The sequence below is a fragment of the Myotis davidii genome, unplaced genomic scaffold (genome assembly GCF_000327345.1).
Source record: "Myotis davidii unplaced genomic scaffold, ASM32734v1 scaffold24, whole genome shotgun sequence".
Taxonomy (NCBI): Eukaryota; Metazoa; Chordata; class Mammalia; order Chiroptera; family Vespertilionidae; genus Myotis; species Myotis davidii.
Window position 1 is genome coordinate 6,332,796 of NW_006298312.1, and position 8,520 is coordinate 6,341,315.

An 8,520-nucleotide genomic window follows, 5' to 3' on the forward strand; every position below is an offset into this window, starting at 1 on the left:
ATATGTGATAGCAGTGAAGAGGAGAGAATGATGAATTCTGCTTAGGAGAGTTTTACAAAGGTAATATTTACACTGGGTTTTGAGGAATTAATAGAAATTTGTTATCTGTGGAAAAGTACAACCCAGGATGAAAACAAACAAAAACATGGAGAGGAACAGAGTCATAGGTGGGTCTGGTATACTTAGGAAACGATGAGAAGTAAGAGTGACTCAATTAGAGTTACTAAAGGCAAAAGTGTTATGGGACTAGAAAGAGGAAAGGCTGAACAGTAGGCTGGTGTCCAATTGGGAAGGATTCTGATTGCCGTGTCAAGAAGCTTAGACATTGTCCAGGAAATGGGGAGCCTTTGGAGAGTTTTACTTAAAGGAGTGACATGATAACATTTTCATTTTAGAAAGACAATTCTGAAAGTCAGGACACATGGAAGATATCCTTTAAAAGGAAGAACCTGCTAGACTACTAGTAAAGAAACATAATCTGTTTCAAAGGTGAAGTGGTCCTGAACTGACAGTGGCATCTGAGATAAAACTAACAAGATTTATTGACCACTTGATTGATAGACCACTGAATGAATGGTTTCAATTCTCTGCATCTGATCCTGACCAATTCACCTTCAAATGGAAACGTATTTTATTAGAGAATTCTTTAAATATTTTCTCTTTATAAAATTGTTAAGTATCCTTGACAGTATGTAATTTGACTGCTACTGACAATGTAGCAATCTTCTCAATTGTGAGATTATGAAGGACATGACCTTCATAATCTTGTCTTAATTACCTTTGACTGCCAGGTGCCTAGAACAGTGCTTTGCACTTGGTGTTGTCCAATAAATTTGTAAGATTTCATTGCATTTAATTGAATTGACTGAACAATGTGTGCTTCTCCTAATAGTGTCATATAATATGGTTGGCAAGCTCCCGAACTCTATAGTTGTTTTATATGATAAGTTGCCCATATTGTTAGTATCTAAAATGCTTTGATCTTAAATTTGTTCAGAATTCTTAAAAGCATGCCATCTGGCTTCAGTGACTCATGGAAATTTAATGTCTTGAGTTGTATTCACCACCTGTTGTTTCTTTTTTTATATTTATGCTAGTGATCATACTTGCTTTCAATGAAAAGTAATTCTTTAGCAAAAATTTTACATTTACCCTGTCAGTGATGATGATCACTGATCAAGTGATACAGATTAACATTCCAATCTTCCCTGATCCTTAAATGCAATAGCATATTCTCCAGTGAGTATGCTATTGCTTTTGAGTTCTTAGCAACAATCAGCAGAAATCACTTTAAATACTCAGACTATTCTTGTAGAGGAGTGGGTTTCCCCTATAGATTTTATCTGAATTTGGTTGTTATAATCCATCTTGAATTTCAGCAGTATTCATATCTGATGTTCTATGCCAATATTGCCATCTCTTTCATATGTTCTATTCTTCTTATGGATACTTGCGATTTTAGTACTTTTTATAGTAGAAGTCTTCAAAACTGTGTGGGGCTTTCCTCACACATTTCTATATAACAGGTCAACTGGAGGACATATGATGTTGGGACATAGATACTTCTTCCTATATCTATAAGGATGCTTTTTTTGTATCAAGCAACAGAAACCCAACTCAAACTAGATGAAAGACAAGTGGTGTATATTAAAAAGTTCTGAGATGGAGAAGATTTTAACTGTAGTCCAAAATGAGTTCTTGTTCTATTTCTTTGTGAGTTTCTTGCTTCTGCCTCCTCTGTGTTGGCTTTATCTGTAGGCTGTCTTCTCCATAGTTATAAGACAGCCATCAACAATGAAGGAGGTATATGCTGTACATATCCATTAAGCAAGATTACAAGATTCCTAAGTGTTGTTCTCTTTGGGTCACTCTCTAATAAGGGGGATGAGTTCATTTCTGGGATAACTGCATGAACTGTATGTACTTCATAAGTATTACTCAGTGAAGGAAATTTGAATAGATTTGGGGAGAAAACTATATTTTTTCTTCCTATGACAGTTTTTTATGGTCTGAACTAGACTCCAGTGGTCCAATTGGGCATATTTCCCAGTATCCGACAGATCAGAATAACTTATAATATATATCGTTGCATCATTTTTACTGTATATATTTTTTCTGTTTACTCTGTTAACAATGCAAAGCTTAAGGGCAGATTTCATCTCTTTAATATCTTTATTATTGATGCTCAATAGCTACTTAGGAGTCTCCTCACTGTAGGAAGTCTATAACTGTTCACTATTCTGATTATGTAGCCTTGGAATAATGTAATTTCTAGGTTTATTTTATGTCACTCTTAACTTAGGCTTTGCCTCTTGGGTCATATTGAAAAAGAACTAGGAAATCAATCAATCACTAAATACATATAATATCCTGCCATGTGCCATTTGGTAGGGGTCTGGATGGGGGAGATAGTAAGAAGTATAACACGTAGTATCTCAATGAAGTATTCCAAGGCAAAAGTAAATGGGTGATGTATATTTCCCAGGTCTGTGCCTCCCCACCTTCACTTTGGGCATTCTCTTTACTCCCTCTGGTGCTCTCCCCAGGTTCCCAGTTCTATGGTGTGACTTTATGCTGTTGTGGCTTACCAGCTCTGGGAGGGCTCCTTCATGTGTTCATCAAATTATTACGGGACATCTAGGTGACTGAAGCACATGACTTGCCTTTGAGACTTCAGTCTCGCAAAAGGCTTGCATATAAATAGTAATGTGGTGTGTGCCAAGATACAAATAAGCATCTGTTTAACCCAAGTTTCCAGAACAGGGAAATCAAGGAAGTTTTCCCAGAAACAATGATGCCTATGAACCTTAAAAAAATAAAAAGGTAAAAGTCAGCCAGGTAAAAAAACATTGCAGTCAGAGGGAGCAGCGATGCCAGAGGCCAGGTGAAAGAACCTAGCTTTTAATGTAGTATAAATACAGTTTTATTTTCAGGTTTTTTTTCATGTGATGAGAACTTCTAAGATTTACTCTCTAAACAACTTTCAAATACACGTTATCATTAACTGTAGTCACAATGCTGTAAAGCACATCTCCATGGCAATTATTTTATAACTAGAAGTTTGTACCTTTTGACGCTTTTCACCTATTTTATCAAACCTCCCACTCCCCCACCTCTAGCAACCACCAATCAGTTCTCTGTATCTATAAGTTCACTGGTTATTTATTTATTTATTTTAAATTTCAAGTGTAAGCGAGATCATACAGTATTTGTCATACATGTCTGTACCTGGATCATTTCATGTATGTGAGGAACAGTCTCACTTTCCATGTTCTGATTCAAGTGGAATGGATAAAGTATTTGGGATCCTAAATCACTAGTTAATATCAAGGGGGACAGTTTTCTTCATAAATATGAGAAGATTGAAGTCAGAAAAAGTCTAGGGGTATCTTTCTGCTCAGGAGGAAGGGCAATTTTGCCTCTAGATCCAGGCCTCCCCCAGAGGAACCTGGTTAGGGCAACTGCTTGTCTGGAGTGACCTGAGGATCTCTCAGCAAAACGTCTTCCCAGGGGGGTCTTCATCCCTTTCAAATTCTCAACAGTTAACTCAGTAAGTGATGGGTCAGTAAAAGTGGGGCATCCCTTTCTATATAAAGTCTTAGTGATCTTGCATCCTTGCCCGAAGGGCACATTAGCCTAGATTAGCTCCTTGTCTTTGAGATGAACTTCAGAACAGTTTACTTTTAGTGGAGAAAACAGGGTGATATCACAGAGTACATGGTGAGGCAGGGCTGGGGGAGCAGCAGCTAGGCCTCCAGGAGCAAAATCTCATTCAGATGGGGCCAGTTCTGCTATCGCTTCTGTAGTTGGCTGGATCTTAAGGTCTTGACTTTTTTTTCTCTCCACTTTTAGTTCTTTCTTTTTGAGGTAGGCAGAATGATGCTCTCCCTCCCGCAACACGTACATATCTGAATCCCTAGAACCTGTGAATATGTTACCTTACATACAAAAGGGACAGTGCTGATGTGACTTAAGTTGAGAATCTTCAGATGAGGAGATTATCCTGGATTTCCCAGATGAGCCAAATGTAATCACAAGTGTCCTTATTACTGACAGAGGGAGGCAGGAGAATCAGGATGGATCTGTTGACAGAAGCAGAAATATGACACAGCCAGGACCCAAGGAATGTGGACAGCCTCTAGAAGCTAGAAGAGGCTCCCTTAGCACATACAGATGAAATGCAGTTCTGTCAACACCTTCACCCCGTAAGTCCCACTATGGTCCTCTTACTTCCAGAGCTGTAATAAATGTATGTTGCTATAAGCCACTAGATGTGTTGTAATTTGTCACAGCAGCTGTAGGAAATTAATATACTTTTCTTCACTTGATGCCCATTACTCCTCCCCTATCCACCACCATCCTCCACTGTCAAGTCTGTTCAGGGGTTTTGACTTGGTGGTTAATACTGGGGTATTGTCTCAGGGCTAAACCTTTACCCGAGGCAGAAGTGGAATGCAAGCCACATCTCAGGCAAAGGTGAGAGGAAGAGAGAGCCTGTGGTGATTCACGTCTGAGGCATGCCACCTGCAAAGTGTCAAAAGGAGGCGCAACAACAAACAAGTACATGGGCCAGACACACGCAGGGGGAGAAACCGGGATGGAGCATCAGCAGTCGTAGCCAGGAACATGTCAGCCCGACTGAGAGATGTACATTTTTGTTGGATTTCACAACCTATAGAAGACAGTGACCAGGTATGAAGGTATCCCGATCCTATCCCTCACAGTTACAGCTTTTTAAATTAATGTTTTTAATAAACAGAAAATGAAAAAATAAAGAAATGAGAGCTTAAAGAAACAATTATGATTTAATATATACAAACAATATACAACCTAAAAATATTAAAAATAATAATAAAAATTAAAAAATAATATACAATCTACTTTGCTTGAATAGTTGATGGAGGCTCACATTATACCCAAAAATGTCTATTAAAATTTATCTTAAAAAAACTTTATTTCTCATTTGAAAGTGACACAGAGGCAAACTCTATGAGCAGCCATTTAAAGTAATTTGAATTATTCCCACAAATACTATAAAGGAGGAATTTTATTGCTTTTAAAAAATGTATTTTGATTTTAAAAAATCCCTCAAAGGTGAACAATAATATACAGTTTTAAAAGAACATTCATCTTCATTAGCTGCTCACCTTAAAAAGCAGCTTGGGAGAGCATTATTTTTACCACTTGGCAGGAAACTGAGGTCCAGGGACGTGCCTGAAGACAAACTGGCAGGAAGAAAAAGCTTAAATTGTAACAAATATCATTAGCTCATTAAATCCTCACAGCATGAGATGAAACAAGTACATGGTATTTTTCCCCCCATTTTAATATTTGGGAAATTAAAGCCAAATTGGAAGAGCAACCTAATTAGCAAAATGCAGCAATGTGGAAGAGTTTGAATTTATTGCCTTTTTCATCCTAATACCTGAGATGTCAAAGCTTTTCTTCCCTTTGAAGACAGTGTGTAAGATGTCTCTGGGTCTCCTCTGAACTAAATCCCCAGTGAAACGCTGATGGTGGATCCAGTTGGGCTTCAGCTGAGAGGCCCAGAGAACCACCCAGGAGACAGGTTCTGGGACAAAGTCTGAAGTGACCTTCCCCTAAATTACTGGATTAACTGCCCTGTCCCTTCTCCAAGCACTGACTGCATTCTGCATAATGTGGGAGTTCTGTTCTGGAGTTGTTGAGAATACAGGGAAGTGAGGAGGCAGGTTGGAGCAAGGCCTTAGGAGGACAGAGAGCACTGTGCTTTGTGTAAAAGACCAGAAGGGGAAGATTCATTCTTTGATAGGCGGTTGCTACAGGCCACACCAAGAAAGAATTTCAATTCAGGAAACCAGTTCTCCCTGCAGCTGTTCCCTTCTACATCCTGCAAGAAAGCGGAGGTGGGCTCTGTGACTCCACGTGGGCACTGGCCAAGGTGCAGTGCTAGGAACACTGCTCCTGCCCGTGGTATGTGGAAGGGGACCCCTGATAAAATAAATTTAACAAATGCTACCACTATTACCTCACCTTTTAAATTCCCAAATGAAATGATCATATTAAAAGTTTAGTTTTGCTTAAAGAAACCTTTCCCAAATTTATTTGAACACCCCCATGTAAACCAAATATGAACATAATGTGGGAAATCTTCTCTAAGTTATTAGGGTTTTTTTTGTTGTTGTTGTTTTGTTTTTCCCTAAAGAATGTTAGTAGGATTTCAGAAGAAAGGTGAATGTGCAAAAAGGAGGAGAGGTGAAATTCCTGCCATTCTATTGCTGCCTACAGAAATCATAAAACATCTTCAGGTCTTAGATTCTTACATTATCAATCTGTAAGATATATAATTTCTTCAATTCACTGATTTGAGGATATTGCAGTTAAAGTTAAATTTTATCAAGTGTTATAAAATAAAAACAAACAAAACAACTGAAGCCATTTAGAAGGAATGAGACAAGATTATTTTTCAAAAATGACTAGCAAGCAAGCAGTACTTAATATTTTGTATATTTAAAAGAACAGATTACAGTAGTCATGTTATTTCCCCAAATCTCAAGTGGAACTTAGAGTTTTAATCCCATATATTAACTTGTGCATAAACTTTAAAGAGACAGTCAACATTTTGCAATAGTTAAAAATTAGAAGACATCTGAAAGATAAATGATGGGAAAACCATGAGAATATAGACAGTTTATTTTGTCACCACCTAAATCCATTGAGTTATTTTTTCAAAGGCTGGTCTCATGAGAGTGCTACAAATGTATTTTCTTAACTGCTATATATATAGGAAAACATGGAATATATATTTCTTGGGATACTAAGCTGCATGCCAAAGACTGTCTTCATCTGTCTACTATTAATCAAATTAGTCAGCTTAAAAAATAACAGGTGATTTAGAATAACAAGTAATTTGGTAAGATTATACAGTCAATTTACATCTCTTTATATTTTCCTCCCATCTCATTTGATGGGGGTTAAGCAGGCTCAAGTGTGGAGAAAGTTTCAGTATACTTTATTATTTTAAAGATATTAACTAGTTATTTACTAGATATTTTAACATATATTCTAAATTGATACTCTTTAGAAATATATAATAAAGACATTAATATTTACCTTATATTATGTTGAAATGTTTAAAATAAATCCCTTAAGATGCAGACCAGAAAGTTTGGGGATAGCAGTTTTGTTCAACCTTAATCAGAGAAAAGTAATATAGAACATAATAATTCAGGCTGTGTTTTTTTAATCATCACCCAAGGATATGTTTTTATTGATTTGAGAGAGAGAGAGAGAGAGAGAGAGAGAGAGAGATTGAAGAGTTGCTTCCCATACATGCCTGACCTGGGGATTGGCCCCACAACCTGGGTATGTGCCCTGACCAGGAATCAAACCAGCAACATTTTTTGTGTACGGGACGATGCTCCAACCAACTGAGCCACCAAGTCAGGGCCAAGATTTTATTTCTAACTTCTAATGCTATCCAATTGCTAATGATAAAGTGAGATATCCATGCCTTCCCATTTAAAACCTACCACAATCTGCTTTTTCTCTGATTCCAGGCTCAGTTGTCATGGCTCTGAAGCATGTAATTTTTACTCCGGGTCACAATCTTCCTATCTTCACTTCTGTGCCCAGGCTTCTCTTCTCCAAACTTTAACCATCTGAAACCTATTGCTATTATTAGAGGTTAAAACATTTGTCCCAGGTCACCAAGCAAGAAATGGGAAAAGCTACAATTCAAAATCAGACACTTGCTTGTAAAGCCCACAGTCTTAATCACTACAGTGAGTTCATAAAATGCCGCAAGGGTGGTATTGGCAGAGTGAGATTCAAATCCTAACTCTAGTTCCCAGCTGGGTGACTGTGGGCTAGACATCTGATCTCTGTAATCATCAGTTCCCTCATCTGTAAAATGAGAGTAATAATAGACCTTCCCTCATAGATTCCTATAAAAGTTAAATAAGATAATTCCCGTGAAGCACTTGGCTTAGTGCCTGGTATAGTGAGGACCAAATAAATGTCAGCGGTAATTTTTATATTCTTACAATACTGTAAGGTTTCTATATAGTGAGAATGTGAAACTCAGAATTTATTCTTGTATTATTATTTATCAACTAGAGGCCCAGTACACAAGATTCATGAACTGGTGGGTTGCGGGGGGGTGGTCCCTCAGCCGGGCCTGAGCCCTCTGGCAGTCTGAGAGCTTAGGCCGGGCAGTCAGACATCCTCAGCGCTGCCAAGAAGTCAGGAGAGGCTCCTGCCACCATCACTGAGCTTGCCAGTCATGAGCCCGGCTTCTGGGCTTTTGGGCTTCTGGCTGAGCAACACTCCCCCTGTGGGAACGCACTGACCACCAGGGGGCAGCTCCTGCATTGAGTGCCCCCTGGTGGTCAGTTCTCGTCATACCCACAGGTGTTTCTGGTTGTTCCGTCATTAGCGTCAATTTGCATATTACCCTTATTATATAGGATGAACACAGACACATTAGGGGGTACAATGCACTTTTTGCATATCATTCTAATACAGAACTGGAATCTTGGT